Genomic DNA, 26,722 nt, shown 5'->3' with positions numbered 1-26,722 from the left:
AGTCCTTGCACTTCAAAAACACAAAATTGCTGTTTGTGCAATTAGTCAAAGTCCTGCTTCCTTCCTTGCAGACAGTGCCAACACTCAGTATCACTCTCCAGAAAACAGGCAGGGAAGTGTACAGTGTACTTAGAGGGTTTCCCTTTCTGAAGCGAGAGATCATTCTGTGAAATTTGGGCTCCTTTTCACCTTTGAAAAAATTCACTCTAGGCCCCCAGTTCCACCTTCCTTTTCTTTTGGGTGTAGCAGCATTGATTTTCTGCAGTTATTTTGAACATCAGCAGCTGAGGCAACTGAACATGTTTCTGTGCTATCTTGCACCCACTTCTCTTTGGAAGCTTCCTATGTATTACTGCACACCTTTTCCATGTCCCCTCTGTCCTCTGCTTCAACCTTCCAGAGATGCTCCAGGGTATCAGTGGGTCCCATGGAAGACTGTCTGAACCAAGACAAGATAAGATGGAAAGCCTCCCGAAAGACGTGGGTAGGTTCTTGGATGAACAATGGGTTTATTTTATTATTTTATTATTATTATTATTTTTTCGAGACAGTCTCACTCTGTCGCCCAGGCTGGAGTGCAGCGGCGCTATCTCAGCTCACTGCAAGCTCTGCCTCCTGGGTTCACGCCATTCTCCTGCCTCAGCCTCCTGAGTAGCTGGGACTACAGGGGCCTGCCACCATGACCGGCTGATTTTTTTTGTATTTTTAGTAGAGATGGGGTTTCACTGTGTTAGCCAGGATGGTCTCGATCTCCTGACAATCATGATCCTCCTGCCTCGGCCTCCCAAAGTGCTGGGATTACAGGCGTGAGCCACTGCGCCCGGCCAATGTGTATATTTTGCGGATCACAGACACCATTAGATTTCACATCTGAACCTCCATCAACAACCATGGAAATTAGTTAAAGCTGTAGGGGGGTTTATAGAAACACAAGGCAAATCACAGGCTCCCCTGCCTGTTTTCTACAGTTATAACATGCGTGAGCACATGTACACGTGTGCACACACAGGCACCATACATGCATACACACATGAATACCCTCCCTCATTTAGGAAACTGCTAAAGTGCTGCCTTGGACAGATGACACAACTGTGCTGAGCTGAGGGGTTATTCTTCTGAGAAATGGTCCTTCTCTGCCCCTAAGTCTCCCGCATGTTGTCAAGATGCTTAAATTTTAGGCAGAAATCTTACCATGGACTAACAGGGCTGGTACTTCAGAGACATGCGGTTGGTTCTATTTATTTTGTAATATGTAAACAGAGCTACAGTAGGCATTGGACAGGAGTTAACAAGGCAATAGGACTTATTTTTTAAATGAAGGTACAGAATAACAGGTATTTTTGAAGCTCTATTGGTAAGGATTAAGTCATCTTTCAAGAGTAAATAAGGTTGACTTCATCATTCAAGAAGGATGTTCAGTCAGGAGTTCAAGACCAACCTGACCAACATGGAGAAACCCCATCTCTACTAAAAATACAAAAATTAGCTGGGTGCGGTGATGGGCACTGGTAATCCCAGCTACTCAGGAGGCTGAGGTAGGAGAATCACTTGAGCCCGGGAGGCGGAAGTTGCAGTGAGCCGAGATTGCACCACTGCACTCCAGCCTGGGTGATAGAGTGAGACTCAAAAAAAAAAAAAAAAGATGGATGTTCACCAAAACCATGCAGTCTTACAAAGCAAGAATCAGCTCCAAAATCCAATCATGGCCTGTAATTTTTTGGTGTTGGATAAAAAAACATTCAATCAAAGGATCACCTCTCTCAAGGTGGTTTCACCAGCTTTCTGCAATCTATAAACACTCAAAATAAACACATCTCTGCAGGTGGTATCCCCAAAAAGCACAACAGTCATTATCTAAAACCATCCCCCTCTGCAGAAGGACATCCTGCGTGAAAATATACAAGAGTTTCCTACAAACTGTATACAGAAAAACTCCATCTGGCGCTAACCCCGGGCAGCTTTACCAACACAGACCATTAATATTTCTGCAGTCACATCTCTTTGCTCTTAATTGGACTGTTGATGGGTTCTGTGCTCTGCTAATGGGCTCTTCTGAACACAGCCTGGCTGCTCACTCGAAATAAGAACATTTAATCGCCAGGCTACTCTCCTCAAGCCTACCAGTAACAGCACTTTGTCACGTCAGTGTTTGTGAACAAATAAAAATACAATCTCACCGTTATCTCTGTTGGCAATGAGGGCTCCTGTCATTGTCCTCAAAGAGACACAGATAAGGGTACCCACCCAGGCTCCCTAAAAATCAATAACTGAACTGCAAAATATGTCCCGCTCTACTGTTAATTTGCATTCAGCAGTTAACTGGAAGAGATCGCGGTGAGGAGAGAGAAGGATGCCATCAGTGATGCTAAATTTCCCTTCATGTCTTATTAAATAAAAGTATCATTCATGAACTTCCATACCTGAGGTTCTTAACAGTAGTATATTCTTAAATATCTATTATTTATTTATTTTTGAGACAGAGAATTGCTCATTGAGTTCTATGTGCTTGGCATGTATTAAGGCCTTCCAATACCTCTTAAGATATGTAGGGTTTTGTTTGTTTGAGACAAGGATGTGCACTGTCACCTAGGCTGGAGTGCAGTGGCACAATCAAGGCTCCCTGCAGCCCAGACCTCCTCAGTCTCAAGTGATCCTCCCACCTCAGCCTCCTGAGTAGCTGGGACCACAGGTCTGCACCATCACACCCAGCTAATTTTTATTTTTATTTTTTTGTAGAGATGGGGTCCCACTATATTGCCCAGGCTGGTCTCGAACTCCTGGACTCAAGCAATCCTCCCTCTCATTCTCCCAAAATGTTGGGGTTACAGACATGAGCCGCCATGCCCACCTTTTTGTTTGTTTGTTTTTGAAATGGAGTCTCATTCTGTCACCAGGCTGGAGTGCAGTGGCACAATCCTGGCTCACTGCAACCTCCGCTTCCCAGGTTCAAGGAATTCTCCTGCCTCAGCCTCCCGAGCAGCTGGGATTACAGGCATGTGCCACCACGCCCAGCTAATTTTTGTATTTTTTTTCGTAGAGACGAGGTTTTACCATCTTGCCCAGGTTGATCTCGAACTCCTGACCTCAGGTGATTCGCCCGCCTTGGCCTCCCAAAGTGCTGGGATTATAGGCGTGAGCCACTGTGCCTGGCCCCAGCCTTTTTTTTTTTAAATCTATGACACGAAGTTCCACTTTAACCTTCCTGCAGTAGAAAAACACATTGAGGCTTCCGGCCATGTCTGTGTATATCTGCTTTTCCTGAATGACTTTGAGCTGGCCCCTCGTTAGCTGGGCTCCTCTCCGTCCTGCCCTTGTGCTGAAAGGCTCAGGGAGAGAGCAGGCATCTCGGGTGTGAGTGGCACCTCCTCTGAAGGAGGAAGCCCAGATCCTACAAATAAACTGTGATGACATTGCCTGCTTCTCCTCGGGTCACCTTATGTATCCAGAGAATCTAACACCAGCACAGGGAGGAAAATAAAATTCCACCTCGAGGAAAGTCCACTTTGTAGAGCAGAGAGCATCTCATCAATGGGCCACAGAGTTCGTGAGTCTTACAAAAAAGCCAGCTATACTCTTGCCCTCTCAGTCCTGCTGAACAAAGCCCAGGTGACACCTGCCAAGTCCTTCTCTTTCAAGCCTACGAGAAGCCCCTTCCTATTCTAACGGCACTTCTTTTTCACCCGCAGAGGATAAAAAGGAGACTTTTTTTTCCCAAGAAAGCCTTTGTCCCCCCACATGACAAAAAGTTCCCACAGGCCCCTGACCCTCGTGAGATACAAGAAACCCCAGCTCAAATGCAGAGGTCACTGCAGTACCGCCCAGCATGGGAGCAGTCCTCAGGGTTGGAATGTGATTACCTCCAGCAATAAGTAGAAAAAGTTGCACAGAGCTGTAACTATCGGCTAAGAAAAAGCAATGTGGTCACATCATTGATTCACTTACATAGCTGCTCGGTCATTACTCCTTGGGTCTTTTTCCTCCCGTATCACCATATCCCTAGCAAATATTAGAGAGCACACAATGGGTAGCCAAACATCGCTGATTCCTTCAACCAATACTTACTACTTGACTCCTGTGTCAAGTCAAGGTGTGCAGCTCAGAGACAAGCCCAGCGAGGACCCGTTCACCACCCTCAAGACACTTCAACCACGGCAGAGTAGCTGGCAAAAGAAAGGTCCTTTGCTTAACCCTCCAAATATCAACCAGTCTCGATTGTTCTCCAAGGTGTCACAGGACACAGGCTGGGACCTAACACATGTCCGATCCTGAGGTTGCATCACGTGTGCAGAACACAAAACCTTTAATTCAGGGGCAATTCTAGATCACCTCCTATGGCCTGGCGTCCACTGTTAGGAGTTCTGGCATTGGGGAAAACAGCAGTTTTGACTTCAAGGAGAACCCTGATGGACATTTAAATTAATAGTAACTGACATTTAAATATTTGGCAATCTTCATTTTTTTGTTTTGTTTTGTTTTGTTTGAGACAGGGTCTCACTCTCTTGCCCAGGTTGGCGTGCAGTGGTACAATCTTGGCTCACTGCAACCTCAACCTCTTCAGGCTCACATGATCCTCCAACCTCAGCCTCTCAAATAGCTAGGACTACAGGTGTGCACCACCACACTTGGCTAATTTTTGCATTTTTTGTAGAGATGGGTTTTCACCAAGTTGCCCAGGCTGGTCTCCAACTCCTGGGCTCAAGTGATCCATGTGCCTCGGCCACCTAAAGTGCTGGGATTACAGGCATGAGACACCACACCCAGCCTATATTCAATTATATGTGCCCTGCCTTGGAAAAGGGACTGAGTGTTAGAGGCACACCTGGAACAAGGTCCCTGAACTCCATGGAACTCCACTGGGTTCTGTTAATCTTGCTTAAAAATGTAGAGGCTAGAGATGGGGGAGTGGTGTGTAATTTGTGATTTCAAACTCTAAAATATATAACTTTTGTTCCCTGAAAACTGAGAAATTTTTACTAAAACTTTGCAAGAAAATAAAAACTCTGGGGTTCTACCCCAGGTGGCTCTCCCATTTTCAACTCATCTTTGTTCCTAAGGCTTTAGTCACTCAGAGTCATGGTCATTCATCTTATCCTGGCAGGGTGGCCTTAGGCATGTTACTCCACCAGCTTCAGTTTCCTTCTCTGCAAACTGCAGATAATAGCACTTACCTCATTGAGTTTTTGTGAAGATGAAATGAATTACACACATAAAGAGTTTACAGCGCTACCTGGTGCCTGGTAAAAGCAAAATGAATGCTAGTGGCCGTTCTTCTTGTTTCATGGAGTTGTTGGACAGCCATTTGTTTGGTAGATTAATAAAACACATTTCCAGGATATTAAAAATACTTCTCCTGCTTAATATCTAATTTAGAAGAACTAGGGGGGAGTCGAGAAAAAAAGCAGAGAAATAACGTTGCCAAAACTCAGGAGGCGATAGCACCAACACGTGAGAAACTACTTAGGACATGATCTCTTTGCCATAATTTTCCTTTGGGAAAGTATTTTAAAAAGAAAGCCCAGTTATTCACATTTTACAGGTGCAAATAACAATTATTGCACTGCTCATAAAGTTTAAGGACAATAGGTTATATCCTAAGAAGCCCCTCCTTGTGGTAGCAGAGTGTTGCAGGGAAATTCTACACATCAGGGTGGAAATTAACCAGGGAAGAGCCACCCTGTGCTGGGTGCATGCAAGATGGATTACTTGCATTATCTGCCTTCATTCTCTCCTTTTAGGAGATGCACATTATCCTCATCATATAGGTGAGGAAGGAGGGAACCAGAGGTTACTTAATTTGGCTCAGGATCACACACTATGTGGTAAACCTTGATTCACACTCAGGTCAGCTGGACTCAAGACTATGATGATTTTGTAAATTTCTGCCAATGTTGAAGAAACTGTGTTCGGTGGGTTCTGGGATGTAAAAGGGTATGATGCAGAGGGTTCCACAGTCAAATACAATAGGGGAACACTGAGTAAAAGAAAGGTTAACCGGGTTCACTTCATTGCAGGTCTTTACAGAGACTTTGGTATACAAACGTACACTGTGATCCCACAGTCAGATATAGTGTGCAACATTTGTAAGAACATGGAAGCCCGTGTGTGTGTGTGTGTGTGTGTGTGTGTGTGTGTGTGTGTGTGTGCGCGCGCGCCTATTTGTCATGGTCTACTGGTCTACAGAATACAGTTTGAAAGACCCCATCCTCATACCATATCACATCCCCCATCATACTGATGGCATGCTCCTTACCCTCAGAACTGGATTTCATTGTTTTCTTCCACTCGCTCACCCTTCCTCTCTCTCTCCCTCCTTCCCTCCCTCCCTCCCTCCCTTCCTTCCTTTTTTTTTTTTTTGACAGAGTCTTGCTCTGTCACCCAGGCTGCAGTGCAATGGTGTGATCTCAGCTCACTGCAACCTCCGCCTCCTGGGTTCAAGTGATCCTCCAACCTCAGCCTCCCAAGTAGCTGGGATTACAGGCATGAGCCACCATGCCTAGCTAATTTTTGAAATTTTAGTAGAGACAGCATTTCACCATGTTGGCCAGGCTGGTCTCAAACTCCTGACCTCAATTGATCTAGGCACCTCGGACTCCCAAAGTGCTGGGATTAGAGGCATGAGCCACTGTGCCCAGCCACCAATGCCATTCATTCATTCATTCCAACAAATACGTTATGCCAGTCATTGCATCAAGTAGAAGGGACACAGGAAACGAAGGGGTCATGGACATCAGCTGACACTTGTCAGATGCAACCAAGAACTTATGTTGGAGCCTTACTTCTTAGGGAGAATAACAAGGGAGATTAAAGAAGAGTTTGTGGATGTTTATGATGGATACGCACAGGTTTTTCTGGCTGGATTCAATGGCTTTGTTCCTTTAAAGAGAACAAAAGACAAAGCTCAGAGCCTGTGTCTGAATTAAACCCTAAGAAGGCGGATGGCCTGCCTTCTTCTCCATTCAGTGGACCTTGCCTTATTCTAAAAGGGCAGAGGGGATTGCCTGCAATTTTGAAACTGGCCTTCGTCCAGTTGTCCAGACCACCCTATTACTGTTTAACTGCAGTCCATTATGTTACCTCCAATTCCTTTGATTCCTTTCCAATCCAAATTCCCCCTTCCTGGGGTAACTGTTGACGGTCTAGCCAGCATATTATCTAACAGCATATGGAATGTGGAATGGTATATCTTTACGAGGGCTGCACACATTCCTTTTCCAGGTTCCATTCTGAAACACATGTGCTATCAGTTAGCACAGGAGGCTGAAAAGGGACACAGCTAAGGAAATGATGGGAAAGAGGAGCTGAGAGAATTCCAAAGCAAGGCTCCTTCCACAGCTTAGCAATAGAGTGGGTACCATGGTACCTACTCAACAATTTTTACATGTAAGAACAAATAAGATAAATTGGTTTATTGCACTCAATTATCTTAGGCTATATTTTTCTTTTATAATTTTAAACATAATCAGTCCATTCCATGTGGCTCCAGAAATCAAAAGCTTTCTATGGTTCAGGCAGAGACCCCATGACTCGGGCAGTGACCCAACATTCCTTTGTTTCTCTCCATCGCAAAGCACTCAGGAGTTATTTTGGCAGCTATGCAGGAGTTTTGCCTCCACAATGAATGGCATGCCTGCTCTAGCATGCTGGGTGGAGATGAACACCATTCTTTTTTCTTTTCCAGTTCTTTTCTTTTTTTTGAGACAAGGTCTCACTCTGTCACCAAGGCTAAGTGCAGTAGCACAATCACGGCTCAATGTAGCCCCGACCTCTTATGCTCAAGCAATCCTCCAGCCTCAGCCTCTCATGTAGCTGGGACTACAGGCATGTGCCACTATGCCTGGCTAATTTTTTTTTTTTTTTTTTTGGAGAGATGGGGTCTCATTATGTGGTCCAGGCTGGTCTCAAACTCCTGGATTCAAGTGATCCTTCCACTTTGACCTCCCAAAGCGCTGGCATTATAAGCATGAGCTACCATGCCCAGCCAATCATTAAGTCTTGATGGGAAGAAGGGCATGAAGGGAGTGAAGGGTCAAGAAGTGTGTACACGAAGGCTGTTTCCACAGCGCCAAAGCACTTGGCCAGGTTTGCTGGTGGGAAGCTTAACACAGGAAATAATAGCAGTCACAGCCACATCTTTCAGTGATTAATAACACCCGCTATCAGTCCTTCTCTGCTCATGAACACAAGCTTTATAACATAAGAGCTCTTGAGAAGGAGCTCAACCCGGAGCTAAGAAAAAAGGAGAAATCATATTCGCAAGTCAGTCAAGGTTTCCAAAAGGAGACTTGCCAAGAACTTTGAAAAATCTAAAAGCTATCCAGTATTTTGGAAGAAATGCATCTATTTTCAGAATACAGGACCTCAAGGAACCTTCTGTGATGGAGGAATAAAATAAACTAAGACCTTTAGGAGAAATACTGACGTGAAAGTTGCTGCATTGTAATTAAACGGCTACAGTCTAAAAACTGGGAGAACAATAGAAATCAGAGTATAAGCAGCTTTGCTAACTAGTGCCTGGCAGGTAGCCGTCAATTTCTGGCCGTATGAATGAACAATAGACAAGTAGAATGTAAAATGCAAGTGATCAAGAGGTGAACACCTTCCAAATATATGACAAGAGGAGGAGCAGATACTAAGACAGTTATGTCCGTGAGAACAGAAACATCACATTCCAAACTGTGAAAGACACGATGTCCCTTTGAAGAATACCAACAGAGAACAAGCAGTGAAAGGGGACACTTGGCTTCTGGGCTACTGACTAAAGCTGAGTTATTTTTATCACTTGGAAGATGCTGCTGCTGTTGAAAGTATTACTTCTCATGCTCATACGTGATGTGTATCCAGCCTTCCCTGACACTTTCTATGGCTTCAGAGAATAACTCCCACTCCAGAAAGATAGCTGCCCGCAAGTCACTCAGACTTACCAGGTGGCCAGGGAGTCACCTTTAAAAACCATGCTTAAGCACCTGGGGTTGTAAAGAGAATTCACGAGTGCAGGATTTCTCATTGTTCCATGATGTTGTTCAGGAACCCCTATTGCTGGTAAGAGTAGCCTGTTGGATTTCTTATAGTAGTGTCTAGGTTTGGGGCAAAACGATGAACTACTTAAAGTCCTAAAGATTCCACAAGTGTTGCATAATATTAGGAACAGATCATGCACAGAACCATGTACAAAGGTGTGAATTATTGGTGATTTGGGAAAGCCAGAAACTGCAGTCATCTTCTATGATGACTGATTTCCAAGTTGGTTGCTGTGGGTATTAACAGTAGAAAGGACATTTTGTTAAAATGTTCTCATAGACACCATTTGTTAATGACTGAAGAGTGATCAAATAGCATGTATATTTTTTGATAAAACAAAAAGATATATTTTTCTTGGACATTTACCAGTTGGTGAGTCAGAAAATGTTAATAAGAGACTAACTCAACCAGAATTTGAATATAACTCTCTTCTTTTTTAACTCTGACGTCAATAGTAAGACCATTGATACCACAGAGACTCAATCCCAGCATGGTTTCCCTTGTTGACCATTTTCTCTCCTTGCTCTATTTCCTCTCCTGGGCGATCTCTTTCTCTTTCTCTTTCCTAATGAGATGTTGATGACTTCTAAACATGTTCTTCCAGGCTGAGGTCTCTGCTGAGCCTCAGAACTGTATTCCCAGCTGCTTAATGGATGACCCCTGGGCTCCACAAAGATGACACGTCCTGACAGAACTATGGTCCCATTCAACCTCAACCTAATCCCACCTGCTCCTCATGCTAGAATGACATCACCATTCATCCAAGTAGATGTTGTAATCCTACAAGTAAGACGTAAGAGTTACAGAAACATAACATAGCTAACTAGACGTAAGAGTTACAGAAACATAACATAGCTAACTAACTCCATCTTGCTTCTAACCGCTCAAGCTGACTATCTTTGCTCATTCCCACACATAAGCCAAGATAACCATGGGGGGGATTTAGTTTACAGTTTAAAGCAAGGATGATAATAGTCCCTTCCCAAAACTAACCAATGAGGAAATAAAAAGGGCACAGACACAAGTAACAATGCAATATTCAATGTAACACCCTCGGACGCCTGCTAATGCTCAGATGTCTGTGGTCATCTGTCACCTCAACCCTCTCCTTGTTCCCCTTTCCCAAATATAAAAAGAAGCTTGAGATTCATGTCTTTTAAGATGGTTCTTTAGGACACCAGTCCACCGTCTTCTTGGTTTGCTGGCTCTCCAAATAAAGTCATCTTCCTTACTCTTAACTCCTTGTCTCTTGACTTACTGGCTGTTGTGCAGTGAGCAGTACAAGCTTTCAACCTGGCTACAATATCTCCCCAATTTTGTGCTCTCCTCTCCATCACCAATGTTTCTGCTTTCGTATTTAATTTTATGTTATAAACACACGTCACACTAAATGTGTTCCAGTCAAGGCTCAAAGAACTTTGAGACCTTCATCATCTTTTGCCTGCATCATCAAGGACCTTCTAATCAGGCTCCCTCACCTCCCATTTGTTCTTTACATGGCAGTCAAAGTAGCTTTGTCAAAAAATGCAACCCCATCACTGTACCCTGGGCTCTAAATTTTGAATACTCCCCATTTTCCATACTCCTTAGCATAGCCCATAAGGACCTTCATTACCTGCCAGTCATCTGCCCTTCATGACCCAGCTCTCTTCCCAGGTCTTATGCAGCCACCCTAAACTACACACGTGCTCTTGTAGAGGCTACATAGCTTTGCACTTCCTTTTCCTTCTGCCTAGGAAGTCTTTCTCCACCTGGACCTTTTACCATCATCAAACAGGTATAAGGAAGTTTTCTTTACAGAAGCCTTCCCCAAACCTCCAAGAAGAACTGTCTGAAGGGGCTCGAAGGCAAATAATAAAACCCCAAGGTCAGGTCTGGTGGCTCATGCCTGTAATCTCAGTACTTAAAGGTAGGAGGAGCACTTGAGGCCAGGAGGTCAAGACCAGCCTGGGCAACATAACGAGACCCCGTCCCTATAAAAAAATAAAAAAAATAGTTGGATGTGGTGTTACATGCTGTTAGTCCTAGTTACTTGGGAGGCTGAGACAGGAAGATTGCTTGAGCCCAGGAGCTATGAATGCCCCATGCAGTCCAGCCTGGGTAATAATGAGACACTGTCTCATTATTTAAGTAAAAAAAATTTTTTTAATGTTAAAAAAATTTAAATAAAGCCCCAAGTAGATCTAAAACAAAATTTCAAGTGAAAACATATGATATAGTTGGTTCAACAGAATGAAGGACAGTTGCAAGATTTTTCTTAAGTACTATGGTCAGGCAAAAAAAAAAAAAAAAAAAAAGTAACCTAATATGGAATTCGAAATGATGAAGCAATGACAAACTGAAACACTTTTCCATGCAAAAAAAAAAAAAAAAGTGGAGGATTCACACAGCTGTAGTCTTAGCAGCTGTTGAGTCAACCAACTTGGGTAAGTAGGCGTGGAAATCAGAGAATGCTGATTTATGCTAATTTACTTATATTTGGTCTGAATACTCTCTATTTTTCATTTCTAAAACTCCTGTCAGCATCATTTCTGGTTCTATCCATTTTCAGAAAGTTTCATACAGCATTTCTTTCCAATGGTCTTTTTTTCTGCTTTTACAGATTATGATGAAAAAGAATATGAAGATCCAAGTGAAACTGTAGGCCACATTCAGAAAACCACACACGTGCAAATTTGAATCCCATTAAGTCAAACACAAGAGTTAGACGTCCTAATACAAAGACGGCCAACACACGACCTTGAATTCAAGGACTCAGGGATTTGGAAGGCAGACTCACAGCCAACAGCCTTCAACGTCCAACAGGAACTTCGGATGTAGTCTGTCCAAAACCCAACTTGAGTTTGTTCCTCAAGCTTAATCCCACCTCAGATCCCCTCCCCGTTCTCTGTAAATGACATCAGGAATCCTCCTCCAGTTGCCGAGGGCACAAACCTTGTTTCTAATCATTCTTGACTCCCTGCTTTTCTTTACAGTCCTTCCCAGTCAGACCAGTAGTAAATCCCATCAACTCTGTGAACTGGGATCTGATTAATTCTCACCTCTCATGGCCACCACCCTAGTCATGGCCTGTTGTCCCTACGTTGTCCAGGAGCCTCCTCACGGGTCTCCCTGCTTCCAGGCTTGCCTTATCCCCCTACAGACTGCTTTAACTAAGTATATAAGTCTTTAAAACCCTCCAATGGAGGCCAGGTGTGGTGGCTCATGCCTGTAATCCTAGCACTTAGGGAGATCGAGGCAGGAGGATCGCTTGAGGCCAGGAGTTTGAGACCAGCCTGGGCATCACAGCAAGATCCTGTCTCTACAAAACAAATTTAAAAATTAACTGGGCTTGGTGGTGTGCACCTGCAGTCCCAGCTACTAGGAAGGCTGAGATGGGAGGATCGCTGGAGCCCAGGAGTTTGAGGCTGCAGTGAACTATGATTGAGCCACTGCACTCCAGCCTGGGTGACAGAGCAAGACCCTATTTCTAGAAAAATAAAAAGCCAATGATTTTCCCTCTTACTCAGAGTAAAAATTCAAGCCTTTACTACAGCCTGTAAGACCCTACATGACCTTGACCTTGACTATGTCCCACCCCCATATGGTCCCTCAGTCCCATGTAGCCATCCTGCCACCCCACCTAAGGCCTTGGTCTTAACTGTCTAACTTGTGTTGTTTCCTCTGCCTTCTGGGCTCTTCCACTAGACAGATATCCACATGGCCACCTCCTCCCTCACTGCTCCCTGGTGTCTGCTCGAATTGTCCTTTCATCCACAAGGCCTTCTCTTTAAGGTCTCCTGTGTCGATTTCCCTTACACTGTCTTATTTTTTTTCATAGCACTTATACCGCATGCCATCTATTGGTTTGTCTGTCACCTGCCTCTTTTCTCTGAAATCCTGGCACTAATAAGGCAGGTACTTTGTGTGTTCCCTGTTTTTCCAGACCTACACAGCAGTGCCTAATATGCCCTTAAGAAATATACACTGAATAAATAAGAATAAAAGAGAAGCACAACATAGACATAGAAAATGTAAGGCCAAATTAAAGGTAATTCACTCATAAAAGAGCAACACATTAGGAAGTGTATAGAGATGCACCTGACAGCAATAACTTAACCTAGGCATGCCCTGAGAATGACACTATGATCAAGAAGAATGTGCATTCAGAGTTCTGAGCTAAGGAATCCAGGAGTGGCCAACCCAGGGATTCACTCCTTACCCATGATGGACATCCAAAACCCTGGCCTGTCTCTTGAAATGCAGGTCATACAGGGGATCAAGTCCCTTTGTTTTGGGTTAAATGGAGGTTGCTAGGTGGAGGGTGCTAAGTGAAAATGCTATATAAACTGTATGCTTTTTACAAATGGTAGTGGTTCTCCTGTCCAACCTGCCACCAGTGGACCATCCCTGTAAGTAAGTTCCCCTGATAAACCCTATGTCTCGTTTGCTGTCTCTCGGTCTTTTCTTTTCTTTGAGATGGAGTCTTAATCTGTCGCCCAGGCTGAAGTGCAGTGGCGTGATCTCGGCTCACTGCAGCCTCCGCCTCCCCGGTTCAAGTGATTCTCCTGCCTCAGCCTCCCAAGTAGCTGGGATTACAGGCGGGTGCCACCACGCTCAGCTAATTTTTGTATTTTTCGTAGATACAGGATTTCACCACGTTGACCAGGCTGGTCTCGAACTCCTGACCTCAGGTGATCTGCCTGCCTCAGCCTCCCAAAGTGCTGGGATTTTAGGCATGAGCCACTGCGCCTGGCCAACCCGTTCTAAAAAATAAAGTCTACTTACAAGAAAAGATTAATTGTGGAACTTCTGTTGCCTTTAAAAAAAATAAGTAAATAAACATTTTTGCAAGCAAAGTCCTTCTTGGAATCCAGAAAAGGGAAAACCACTTTCAGCTGAAGTGATCTGGGGATGAAGCTACAGTGTCAGCAGGTGGAGACGGTTGGGGTTTGGGGAATGGAGAGGAGGGAAGACCTGTCTGGGAATGGAAGTTAGAAGGTGCGTGGGGCCCTGAGCACTATGCTGCACCTGGCACTGTGGTGACATGAAGGCTGCAAGTAAATTTCAGTTTTCCAGATACTGAAAACCTTCAGCTTGAAGTCACTCAATATGCTTTATAATCAATTTATATTTGAAAAGAGAAGAAAAAGTTTATCAGCCTTAATACTAAATGCTTCGGATAATTTTCTAGGCATTTTTAGGGCTTTTTTGGTGTTTTTAACACCTCAGTATTTATGGCATAATGAAATGTCATTGATACAAAAATAATGACCTGGTTCTAACTTGAAGATGCCAAGACTAAAGAGAAATGTGAGAGCAGGGGGCACTTATCTGCCCCAGCTGCACTGAATTTTATTGTCTGAGATTGCCGGGCTCAAAAGTAGCATTAGGAATGCAGACCTGGCCAGTTGCGGGGACTCACACCTGTAATCCCAGCACTTTGGGAGGCTGAGGCGGGTGGATCACTTGAGGTCAGGAGTTCAAGACAGGCTTGGCCAACATGGTGAAACCCTGTGCCTACTAAAAATACAAAAATTAGCCGGGCGTGGTGGCTGCTGCCTGTAATCCCAGCTATTTGGAAGGCAGAGGCATGAGAATTGCTTGAACCCGGAAGGCAGAGGTTGCAGTGAGCCAAGATAACACCACTGCACTCCAGCCTGGGCAACAGAGTGAGACTCTTGTCTCAATAAACAAACAAACAGGCGAATTCACTTCAGGTGAGGGGTTTGAGACCAGCCTGGCCAACATGGTGAAACCCCATCTCTACTAAAAATACAAAATTAGCCAGGTGTGGTGGTGCATGCCTCTAGTCCCAGCTACTCAGGAGGCTGAGGCAGGAGAATTGCTTGAACCCAGGAGGTGGAGGCTGTAGTGAGTCGAGATCGTGCCACTGCACTCCAGCTTGGGTGATACAATGAGACTCCATCTCAAAAAAATAATAAAAGAATGCAGACGCCACCCAAAATGCACAGAACAGCCAAGGAAACCATGCAGGAAATGCAGAGAGAGGGGCTTTCATAGTAGAAACAGAGGCAGGATATATTTATACTACTCAATTCAAGATGATCCTGCCAAAGACAAGAACAGAAGGAATCTCTGGAACACCTGTGACAAGCAAATCGAGGGATGCAGAAGAGGAGAAGGAAAATGGACCAAAAGATCTGAACAGACTCAGGTGGCCATGTGGTCACTTTTCTAATAACTAGCATTAACTTTAAAAAAAATTGGAAATAATTCTCCCAAAAGGAAACTGACCAAGCAGTGATCTCTTCGCACTGTGGGACAGGGATTCATTTTGTTACCAATTTAAAAGATTTTGAATGCAAAATTTATAACTCTTGTTGTCTTACAAACATTTCTCTAGGAGTCTCTGCAGATGCCCAGTGAGGAAGGTGAGTAACTGGTAAAGCATCTCTCTGTACGTAGCCTCGGCATCAGTGTTTGAGCTAAAGGTTGGTGACTACCCTCTGCGGCAACAGAGAAATCATAGGAAGATAGGAAGCACGGGTGAAGCTATATCTCTTGCATCTGGAATCGAAAAAGCAGTAAAGAATCTAGGAGAAAAGTTATTGCTGGACGTGGAGCTTGCACAGCTTCTGGGGGTCTAAAGGGAAGGAAAACAGAGGCAGTTTGGTCAGAGAGAGAAGGCTAAATGGGAGGGAGGCACCACACTGGTTAAATTTCATTAGTTCACAGGGCAGGCTGAACCCACAGAGGACGCACCAGGGCTGTAAGTATCACTCCAGCATCCACAGGCTTCATAAAATTGTAGTTTACTCATAAGCGTAAAAGTGACTACTGAAAAGGAAAAAACTAGACTGAGTCAGTGGCTCATGCCTGTAATCCCAGTAATTTGGGAGGCCAAGGTGAGAAGATCGCATTAACTCAGGAGTTTGAAACCAGCCTGAGCAACATAGGGAGATTCTGTCTCTACAAAAAAATTAAAAAATTAGCCAGGCGTGGTGGTGCACACCTATGGTCTCAGCTACTTGGGAGGCTGAGGTGGGAGGACTGTTTGAGCCAGGGAGGTCAAGGCTGCAGTGAGCTACGATCAGAGCCTGGGCAACAGAGCAAGACCCTGTTTCCAGAAAAAAAGGAAAAAACTCACATATCAAAGGCACTTACGTTGCCATGAGAAAGCTACAGGATTGTGATATTTGGTGTAATTTGATGGACAGGTTCTGCATGGACAAAGCAAGAGTACAGGGAATTTTAGAGGAAGAGAGTGATTCAAGTCAGGTCAAACCTAAGTTGGTTGTTAGGCTCAAAATAATCTAAAGAACCTGAATTTTAGAGCCTGGCCCCAAAATCCAGCCATGAGCAATTGTAGAAAACTCGGTCAACTTCTCTAAAAGCCAGTAAGATAGCTTCATCATTTTCCATTTTGAAGAGCCAGATGACATTAGCGTTATTATATACAGTATTTACAATTTGTAACATTTTTTGCAACTCTGTGCTAGGTGTTTTAAGGTCATTATCTCTAATATTCATTCTGACCCTGCCGGGACCCCCAGAAGCCAGAATTCAGGATAGTTGAATTCTGAAAGTTGAAGAGAAGAGCACCAAACTCAGTGCATTAATTCCTGAGCCCAAGCTCTGTCCATTCTGACAAGTTGCCCCATACATGAATTCCCTCCAAGATTGTCTCTCAGCTTCTTTTCCTGTGGGATATGCTCTTGCTATTTATTTTATTTTATTTATTTATTTTTTCTTTTTGAGATGGAGTCTTCCTCTGTCACCCAGGCTGGAGTGCAGTGGTGCGATCTTGGCTCACCGTGGCCTCCGCCTTCCAAGTTCAAGTGATTCTCCTGCCTCAGCCTCCTGAGTAGCTGAGACTATAAGCAGGTACTACCTTGCCCGGCCAATTTTTGTATATTTAGTAGAGAAGAGGTTTTGCCATGTTGACCAGGCTGGTCTCAAACTCCTGACCTCAGGTGATCTGCCCACTTCGGCCTCCCAAAGTGCTGGAATGATAGACGTGAGCCACTGCGCCCGGCTCGCTACTCCTATTTCTAACCCTTTGATTAAGTCTGAGCCTTTAACTTTTATTATCCTCTGTCTTAAGACAGGAACTAATGAGGCTGTCCATGCCAGTAATTCTCAAACCCATCAGACCCAAGGCCTCTTTTTATATCCTGAGATATACTTATTTTAAAACTTGCTTAGTCACATAGATTTAAAAAAATCAATACAATATCCTATTATATAAATGAGAAAAAAAAGAAAAATTTCTAAACAAATAAGGAACATTTCAATATACAAATGCTCAGGTACAATGACATCAGGAGCTACCTCTAAGTAGAATCAGTGTGAATTCAATAGTTACACATGCAGGCTGATATGAGCAGAGACATTACTGCATAGTAAAGTTCTAAACAAAACAAAGGACAGTATCCTCTCAATTGAAAAGGTAATTGCATTCCTGAAAAATTTAGCATATATTTAATTTTTGTTTATATAAAAATATTTTTAGAGTCTATTAATAAAAACACTTTTTCACCACCAAAATGTCGGGTCGGATGTTCTAAAGTCACGGCCTCAAGTGACAATTCTTCACAGTATGAGACTATCCTATGCCTTGCAAGGTATCTAGTATCCCTGGCCTTTGTCCTATTTCATGTACCTTTCACTTTGTTCCCCTACTAGCTTCTCTCAGTTAAAATCCTTGATGTGATTGTCTACTCAGACATCTGCTTCTTTTAACAAGCAGTCATTTAAAGACTCCAGTTTCTTTCTTTTAAAAATTTTTTTTAAATTTTTAAAATTTTTTATTTTTTGAGACAGAGTCTTGTTCTGTTGCCCAGGCTGGAATGCAGTGGCATGATCTCAGCTCACCGCAACCTCCACCTCCCAGCTTCAAGTGATTCTCCTGCCTCAGCCTCCTGAGTAGCTTGGATTACAGGCATGGGCCACTACACCCAGCTAATTTTTATATTTTTAGTAGAGATGGGGTTTTACCATCTTGGCCAGTATGATCTTGAACTCCTGACCTGACCTCAGGTGATCCGCCTGCCTTGGCCTCCCAAAGTGCTGGGATTACAGGCATGAGACACTGCACCCAGCCTAAAAACTCCAGTTTCTTTATGATCATTGAGATGGGGACTGAGCAACTGGCACCTTCCCTGTCTGTCCATCAAGGGGCATGTGCTGGATGTGTGTGGATGCTACTTCCATTAGGCAAACTCATGGTAGTTACTTACGTCACACTGAGGAGAAACAGACCACTAAGCATGCATTTATTAAACACAAATGTAGTCAGTGGATCTGTTTCCTTAACAGAACATGGCCCTACTGCATTGTACCCTTCAACCAACTGCTCCAATTATTGTGACAAACAAAAGTAGCCCCCAAAATTTTCACAATATGCCATAGTGGGTGGTCCTTCTGCCTGGTTTTAGCTGTAGAGAGATAATCTTCCTTACTTTATATGTTTCTCCCCATTCTTGTTTTATTCCTAGACAGCTAACAAGCCTTTAATATCAAATTCTTTTGCATTTTGAAAATCCCAGTGTATTACAGTCTCATGTCCTTCTGTGGTTGGTATCAAGTAAGTGAGCGTTGGAATACTCAGCTTTTGACAGCGACAGAGACAATCCTCCTGTAGTTGCCACTTACTTGGTCCTGAAGATCACAGCTGATAAGATTATAAAACTATACACGTGTAGAGTGCTTATTTTTAGATGCTAGCAATTTCTTTTTTTGCACATAATCTGTATTTAGACCCAATTAGCAAGCTTTCTCTCTATCCTTCTTTGCGAAGGCCAAACACTACCCAGTGAGGGTACACAAAAAATGAAAGAAAGAAAAACTACCAAAGGTGATCTGAAATAACAAATCCAAGATTTTAAAAGAAGAAAAGGGTTTCCACGTTTTTAAGACTCAAAATGGTCATAGGAAAATGGTACATGTTGGGTTACGTTTTCTATGTTTGAGTAATTATGAGGTAACCTCCCTCTAAGTCAATGAGAAGAAACTCAGCTTTTAATGTGATTTATTCATTAGTTGTTCAATAGCTATCCAGGGAGTCTCTGCTTTATACAAGGTTCTGTGCAATGTACAAAGCCAGAACTCCCAACTCAGGTGCATTGGAATCACCTGGAGACCCCTTGTTATAATGTGGATCCTGGCCGGGCATAGTGATTCACTCCTGTAATTCCAGCACTTTGGAAAGCCTAGGCGGGAGGACTGCTTGAGAGGCCAGGAGTTTGAGACCAACCAGCCTTGGCAACATGGAGACACCTCTCTACAAAAAACTTAAAAATTAACTGGGTTTGATGATGTGCACCTGTAAGGCCAACTATTCAGGAGGCTGAGGGGAGAAGATCGCTTGAGCCCAGGAGGTCAAGGCTGCAGTGAGCAATGATTGTGCCACTGCACTCCAGCCTGGGCAACAGAGCGGGCCTCTGTCTCCAAAAAGAAAAAAGAAAAAAAATGTGAATTCTGATCCCACATATCTGAGATGGGGGCTGACAGTCTGCTTTTTGAGCAAGCTCACAGGTGACACCCTTATTGCTGGCCAGCAGAGGACATTTTAAGTACTAAGGCACATTAAAGAATAAAATAATTAAACATGGACCCTGCCTTCAAAGAACTTACAATTTGCATAAGGAGATATATGTTTTTCCAAATCAAACAGAAGAGCCATGTGCCATAAGAGCGATACAACAGGTCAAAGAATTAATTACTCCTGGCTCAGGAGTGGTAGCATGTCTGGGATGAAGAAGGTGGCATTTAGGTTGATTTCTTAGTGAAGGAAGGATTGGTAGCAATAGGCAGGTATAGAAGGGAGAGGATGCCCGGCAGAGGGACCAGTGTCAACAAAGAGACCCTTCACCCTCAGATGAAGAGGGAGAAGTTCCACCAGGAGGGAATGCCTGTTGGAGGTGTGGATAAAATGGTGAAACAGGGCCTGAGAAATTGGCCTGAGAACAACTGGGGAAGCACCCGGGACACAAGTCAAGAAGTCTAGAACTGAGCTTTATGACAACTGTCCTCAGAGCAGTGGGAGAAACAAACATAGGGGCGGAGGAAAGGAAATAGAGGCTGAAAGACCAGTGAAGGGGCTCCTGAAATAGTCCAGAAGAAATAAATCCTAAAATAGACACAGTCATAAATCTTTGATAAGAAACGAAAATGCTGAACTATTTATATCTGAGTTTCCCATATTGGATCTTACTTGAATAATGATCCATCTTTTCCTCATCTGACAAGCAGTTACCAGCATTTCTTTAAGGGTTAGAGAAAGATATTTTAATTAAAAGTTGTCAGATGATGTTCTTGGAATGCTCACTCCTGGATTATGCTGGAAATAACTAAGAGATGCTATAATTATTTTAAGAGACTTAAGATATAAGTTCTCTATTAACAAATAGTGTCCCACCTAACACAAAATACTCAGTCATTTTTCATTCTCAGAAGAGGAGGTCTTAGCCTCACTGACCATATTTCTCCTTACTTCAATGCCCAATACTATGTTGGTTTTAGGTCAGCCCAGAAGAGAGACATTTCTAGTATTTCCAGAGAAAAGCACCCGGTTTTGAAATACAGTGAGAGGGGCCGCCTCCAAAATAGTAGTTTACAGAGTGGGAGAATGCAAGGTATTCCACAGTAGAAAATATTGTCATTTTAAATTCTCCAATTCCCAGACTTTCAGGCAGGGTATGTGTGATTTGACACCCTGGCAATGTGGACAGTGACCGAATTGCACTTGCCTTTCAGGTCTTAGAGTTTCAGACCCCTGACTCCTTTCCTGTCCCTGTAGGAGACATCAGAAGTCTCTGAAGTATGCGGAAGATTAAATGGAGATCTTAAAGTTTCCATGTGCCTTTCTAAATCCTAATTAAGTGAAAACTCTTCTAAGGAAAAAGCTTGCTCTGAAGCAGTTGGTTGAAGTGTACAGTGCAGCAGAACCATGTTCTGTTAAGGAAACAGATCCACTGACTACGCTGGTGTTTACTAAATGCATACACGGTGGTCTATTTCCTCCTCAGTGTGAAGGTAGCTAACTGCCATTAACTTGCCTAATGAAAAGTAGCATCCACACACATCAAACACATGCCCCTCGATGGACAGACAGGGAAGGTGCCAGTTGTTCAATCCCTGTCTTGATGATTATAAAGAAACTGGAGTCTGTAAACCACTACCTGTTAAAAGAATTAGATGTCTGGGTAGGCAATCACATCAACAATTTAAACTGTGAGAAGCTAGTAGGGGAAAAGAGTGAAATGTATATGAAATGGGACAGAACTACCTGAACCAAGCAGGCAAGGGTAGAGCCCCAAGGTGGCCAGTCCACTCCACGTGGAAAGGAACTATCTCTTTTTTTTTTTTTTTTTTTTTTTTTTTTGAGACGGAGTCTCGCTCTGTCAGCCAGGCTGGAGTGCAGTGGCACCATCTCGGCCCACTGCAAGCTCCGCCTCCCAGGTTCATGCCATTCTCCTGCCTCAGCCTCCCCAGTAGCTGGGACTACAGGCGTCCGCCACCACGCCCGGCTATTTTTTCTATTTTTAGTAGAGATGGTGTTTCACTGTCTTAGCCAGGATGGTCTCCATCTCCTGACCTCGTGATCCGCCCGCCTTGGCCTCCCAAAGCGCTGGAATTCCAGGCGTGAGCCACCGCACCCGGCCAGGAACTATTTCAAAGACGTCGGTCGGAGACCTTCATGCCAGGACACCAGCAAGCTGGCAAAACAGATCTTGCAAAGGGTTTCTTCACTCTATCTGTGAGCTTCATTAATAGGCACTCAGGACTGAGAACCTTCATGTCAGCTGTGACAAGTGAATAGTCAGTAGAGAGAAGCTATTAATTTAAGACACCGTTGATAATGCAGTCTACCTTAAGAACAGGCAACAAGGGGCTTCAGATGCTGAAGCACAGACACAAGACATCCTGGAACTCCAAGTCCAAAGGGGAATGCTCAGGGCAGATATCAACAATGAAACCTTTTAAGCTGAGTCACTCTCAGCCTGATGGCTGCCAAGCCCAACAGCCATCCCTGGTTACAAGCTAGAGGAAAAGTCCCTGAGCATATCTGTTGTTTCCTGTGTGTAAAGATGCTAAATGCCAGGTGCTTTCCTCTAGAGTGGAAGGGCCGGGGCGGGGCAGTGCCTGCAGAGGCAGCAAGGTCAAGAGAGTTCATTTGGTTATTGCCATTAAATAAGACTTCCCAGCCAGGCGCGGTGGCTCATGCCTGTAATCCCAGCACTTTGGGAGGCCGACGCTGGCAGATCACTTGAGGTCAGGAGTTCAAGACCAGGCTGGCCAATGTGGTGAAATCCTGTCTCTACTAAAAACAAAAACAAACAAAACAAACAACAACAACAAAATTAGCCGGGCATGGTGGCACATGCCTATAATCCCAGCTACTCGGGAGGCTGAGGCAAGAGAACTGCTTGAACCCAGGAGGCAGAGGTTGCAGCCAGCCAAGATTATGCCACTGTACTCCTGGCTGGGCGACAGAGGGAGAGTCTGTCTCAGAAACAAAACAAAACAAAAGAAAAAACAACTTCCCGAGCATGCATTTTGGGTGCATCTTGAAGTGCAGCTTGTTGCATGTAGAAATTGGCCCTCTGGTTCACAGAGTGCTGCAACTGAAGTACTAGATGTCTGCGTATTTCCAGATATACTCAGATCATATTTCAGGCCACCTTTCTTCTTTTTTTTTTCTAATCCAGGATGCACTCAGGATTCCCTCTCCACTCACCATGAAGAACTTCAAGTAGCAGCCACACTTTGCAGTGCCTCTCACTCAGGCTGCGATATCCTAAGTGTTTACCTTCACTCCCTGGAAACTCTTGAAACAGCCCATGTCAATCATGACTCAGCAGTTTTTCCTTACCATGAAAACAGCAGAGCAATGGGTTTCTCCATTTTTAGAGTTAATGCATTAGCTATAAATGTAATTCCATAGTAGATATGAAGTGCAACAAAAAAAAGTCTGGGACAAATTCTGCCACTTTTCAGAGGGTAACAGGAGATGGTTGACTCAAGATGGAATGTAAGAACCCTCATGGCCTCCCTACCCTTCTCTTTAACCTCTTCATGGTTGTGCAGAATAAACCTCTAATACTTCTGATGAGTGAGGCAAATGGCCTTCCTGTAAAGGCAGAACCCCAAGAATTTTCAAGAAAGTTTGTGTGGCCAGCCTGAGGTTCCAGGGAAGAGGAATGGGTGTTTGGAATAGAGAAATACCGTGGTTAATTCTGAGCTCCAAGTTATTGGTCCAAATTGGTCTACTTCAATTCCTTGGTCAGTCTTTTGGAGTTTTCCATCAGTTAAACAATGTCCACAGTAAACTGCCATGACCACTTAACCTCAACTGCAAACTACATCCACTTAATCCTCTGGGGTCCCTTTTTATTCATAATAAATCCAGAAAAATCTTGTATTGTGTTTTATTTCCTCAATCATATCTCCTTTAATTCTCCAACAAGCCTTTCCCGATTAGAAAAGCCAGAAAACTCATCCAAATATCTCTGTTGAAGAGCTGGACAAAGTTTTCAAGTATTGTTGAATTTTTAATCCACTAAACAAAAATCCTCCAATGTTGTTTCATTTTATTTCAGGGTCTAGTTTCTCTATGCAACTGCAAGGGTAGGGGCCACCTATTTATTTTTATTTACAGACCCATGTGTATATGGGAGAATTTAACATATACAAAAGGAACCCAAATTTTTTAGTCTTAGACTTTCAGGATTCCCTGTATTTAAATAATAGCTGTTGATCTAAAAAATCTGCAAGAGAAATGTAATCCTTAGATTTTTTTTTTCTCCACATCGGAGTAGTAAAGCAAAATGAAATGGGTGAATGCTGTTTGTCAACTCTATGGTGGTATAAAAAAATGGTGTAGTGTGACCAAAAGCATACTTCTGATGAAAGCCCACTACCGGACAAGACGCAACCTATAAGTTACTGTCCCCACAGACTGCCTTACAAGTGTCCTCACGCTCCAAAGAGGACTGGGAGAGGTAGAAGTGAAATGATTGAGTGAAGTTTTCTTTTTCTGAGATGGAGTGTCACTCTTGTTGCCCAGGCTGGAGTGCAATGGTGCGATCTGGACTCACTAGAACCTCCGCCTCCCAGGTTCAAGTGATTCTCTTGCTTCAGCCACCCTAATAGCTGGGATTTCAGGCACCTGCCACCATGCCTGGCTACTTTTTTGTATTTTTAGTGGAGACAGGGTTTCATCATGTTGGCCAGGCTGGTCTGGAATTCCTGACCTCAGGTGATCCGCCCACCTCAGCCTCTCAAAGTGCTGGGAATACAGGCGTGAGCCACTGTGCCCAGCTGATTGAGTGAAATTTTCTAAGATAATTGTTGGTCATCTCCCACAGGGGACTGGGCTCTAGGATAGCCCATGCTTATATGGGAAGAAAAGTTATCGTGGGTCTTTGCTGTCCACAAGACAACCTCAGGGATCTCTTCCTATCCCAACAACCTCTGTCTATGTCAACAACCACTGTGGTCAACAAGAAGGAGGAAGCATTCCAAAACTTATTCACACAGAACAATTCAAATACAGATGATGGAGGAAAAACAAACTTTGAAAAGAGGGCACAACTTGCCATTCCCACTGGATTTATTTTAAACAACCCTCTGCCACACATGATAAAAGGTCTTAAGAGAGACTTCATGGCCAGGCATGGTGGATCATGCCTGTAATCCCAACACTTTGGGAGGCCGAGGCAGGTGGAGCACCTGAGGTCAGGAGTTTGAGACCAGCCTAGCCAACATGGTGAAACCCTGTCTCTACTAAAATTACAAAAATTAGCCAGGCGTGGTGGTGGGCACCTGTAACCCCAGCTACTTGGGAGGCTGAGGCAGGAGAATCGCTTGAATCTGGGGGTGGAGGTCGCAGTGAGCCGAGATCACACCACTACACTCCAGCCTGGGTGACAGAGCAAGACTCCGTCTGAAAAAAAAAAAAAAAAAGAGACATCTGTTTATATTATGCTTTGTTGAAACTCTCTTCCTGTTGCATTATTGTGATAAGGTGAAAGTTAGCAAAAAAGAAAGAACTTTTTTTTTTTTTACACTCATACAACCTCACCTGAGAGATGAATGACAGGTAATGTTTGCAGATACAATTTTCAGTAAACTTTCATTATCTCAATAGATTTCTACTTTAGGGCACTTGTGGCCTTTTCCAAAACCCTAAAATCCACTGAGAGAAATTGTGATTAAAATCATGTTTTAAGAGTTACTCTTAATATTTTTAATGCAAGTAAGAAGCTTTCTTCTGGGGAGCACATTTCCCATGAATCCTTACTCTTATGCAGATAATGAGCCCACTGTTCATTGAAGATTTGGGAGTTCTACTTCCACTCTCTCTTCCCTCCAATTTTTGCCATCACCCTGAGGGTTTCAGGGCCCTTAGGACAAGGCTTGGCACCTCCAGGTTCTTTGACCTCCTGGTTCTTTGGTCTCCAGGTTTTTCGGCCTCCTTATCTCCTAGGACTCTTGCCTAGCCTCTGCACATGAACTGCCATACCTTGGAGCTTAGTATCACTCGGAACTGTTGCTCTACATCTGAAATCTTCAACTCTATTCTCTTCGCTTTTGATAATAACCTGTTGGCTCCCACAATCCCCAAATCTTTGACCATCTGTATCTTCTTTCAGCCTACTATTAAAAAGACTGGGTGCCATGATCTAGCACTTGCCCATACTTTTCTCAAAGCCTTCAGCTCCTCTGACCACTTACCTTCCCTCCTACCACCCCCACACAGCCCAATCTGAATCCCAGGGGGTCCCAGCATCCTTTCCTGTTCCCACACTGTGTTGCTGGTCATTACTGAGACTACCTACTAGAGGTCCCTACCCTTGCCAGGGCCCTAGTGACAATCCTTCTCAACATTCCCCTCTCCTTCCCACACGGAAACTCCCTCAAGCTTGTCCCTTCTCTTCCAGTCTCCTTCCTCATCAACCTCTTCTCCCATTTTCAGTGGAAGATCTTTGTTGGAAAATTTGAAGGCAAGCAGTAAACCTTCTACAACTTCCTCCTCCTCCTCCTCCAACTTCCTCCTCCTCCTCCTCCTCCATGAGGACAATTCAGCCCCAACTGCGATCTTCCATCATTGGCAGTGGAAAAAATATTTCCATCCCTTCTCCTCCACCTTCTCCTCCTCTTTCCCCTATTAAAAGCAAATCCACCCACCAACTGTTTCCATGCCTTCAGGGTCTCTCCTCTCAGGCCTCTGTAGGGCCCACACATCTTATAGCCTTCACTGGTTAACTCCTTCCTTTCACAGTCCAGTTTCCAGAAGGAGCATCTATATTCCCACTTCCCCTTCCTTACCTCTCAATCAGTCACCACCCCAGTGCCCGTGCCCTCCACTGAACCAGCTCTTCCCAAATTTGCAGGGACTCCCAGTTGCTGAATGCAACAGCAATGGCAATCTCTTCATCTGAATGGCTTTGTATTATTATTTTATTTATAATATTAAATTGAAATATGTTTATAAACTTGGCATAGGATGAGGCAGGTTAAGAGCCAGTAGAGAAAAAAGCGTAAAAAGTATAGAAAAATGTGTATGGGCATGCCCAGGCACACAGTAGGAGATTAATATATGGCAGCTGTATAAATTGCAGGGCATCCAGAAGCAGCTTTTCATAAGATGGAACTCAAACCCTTCTCATTGGACTTGCCTAAAGTGCAAATTTGATATGTCACTTCCCTATTTACCTTTTAGTTGCTTCCCAGTGCCTACAGGATTAAGTCCAAA

The 26,722-nt window shown here is 43.8% G+C and overlaps 1 protein-coding gene across 34 annotated transcripts in view; it reads right to left on the bottom strand.

Moving 5' to 3' along the window:
- The window catches only part of KIAA1217, an 854,498-nt gene that overhangs the window by 231,530 nt on the left and 596,246 nt on the right, over positions 1–26,722 (bottom strand). The gene's annotated exons all lie outside the window — the stretch shown is intronic.

This window comes from Pan troglodytes, chromosome 8, assembly GCF_028858775.2.
Source record: "Pan troglodytes isolate AG18354 chromosome 8, NHGRI_mPanTro3-v2.0_pri, whole genome shotgun sequence".
NCBI lineage: Eukaryota > Metazoa > Chordata > Mammalia > Primates > Hominidae > Pan > Pan troglodytes.
Note: the sequence above shows the minus strand (reverse complement) of the source record. Positions and strands in the feature narration are given on the sequence as shown.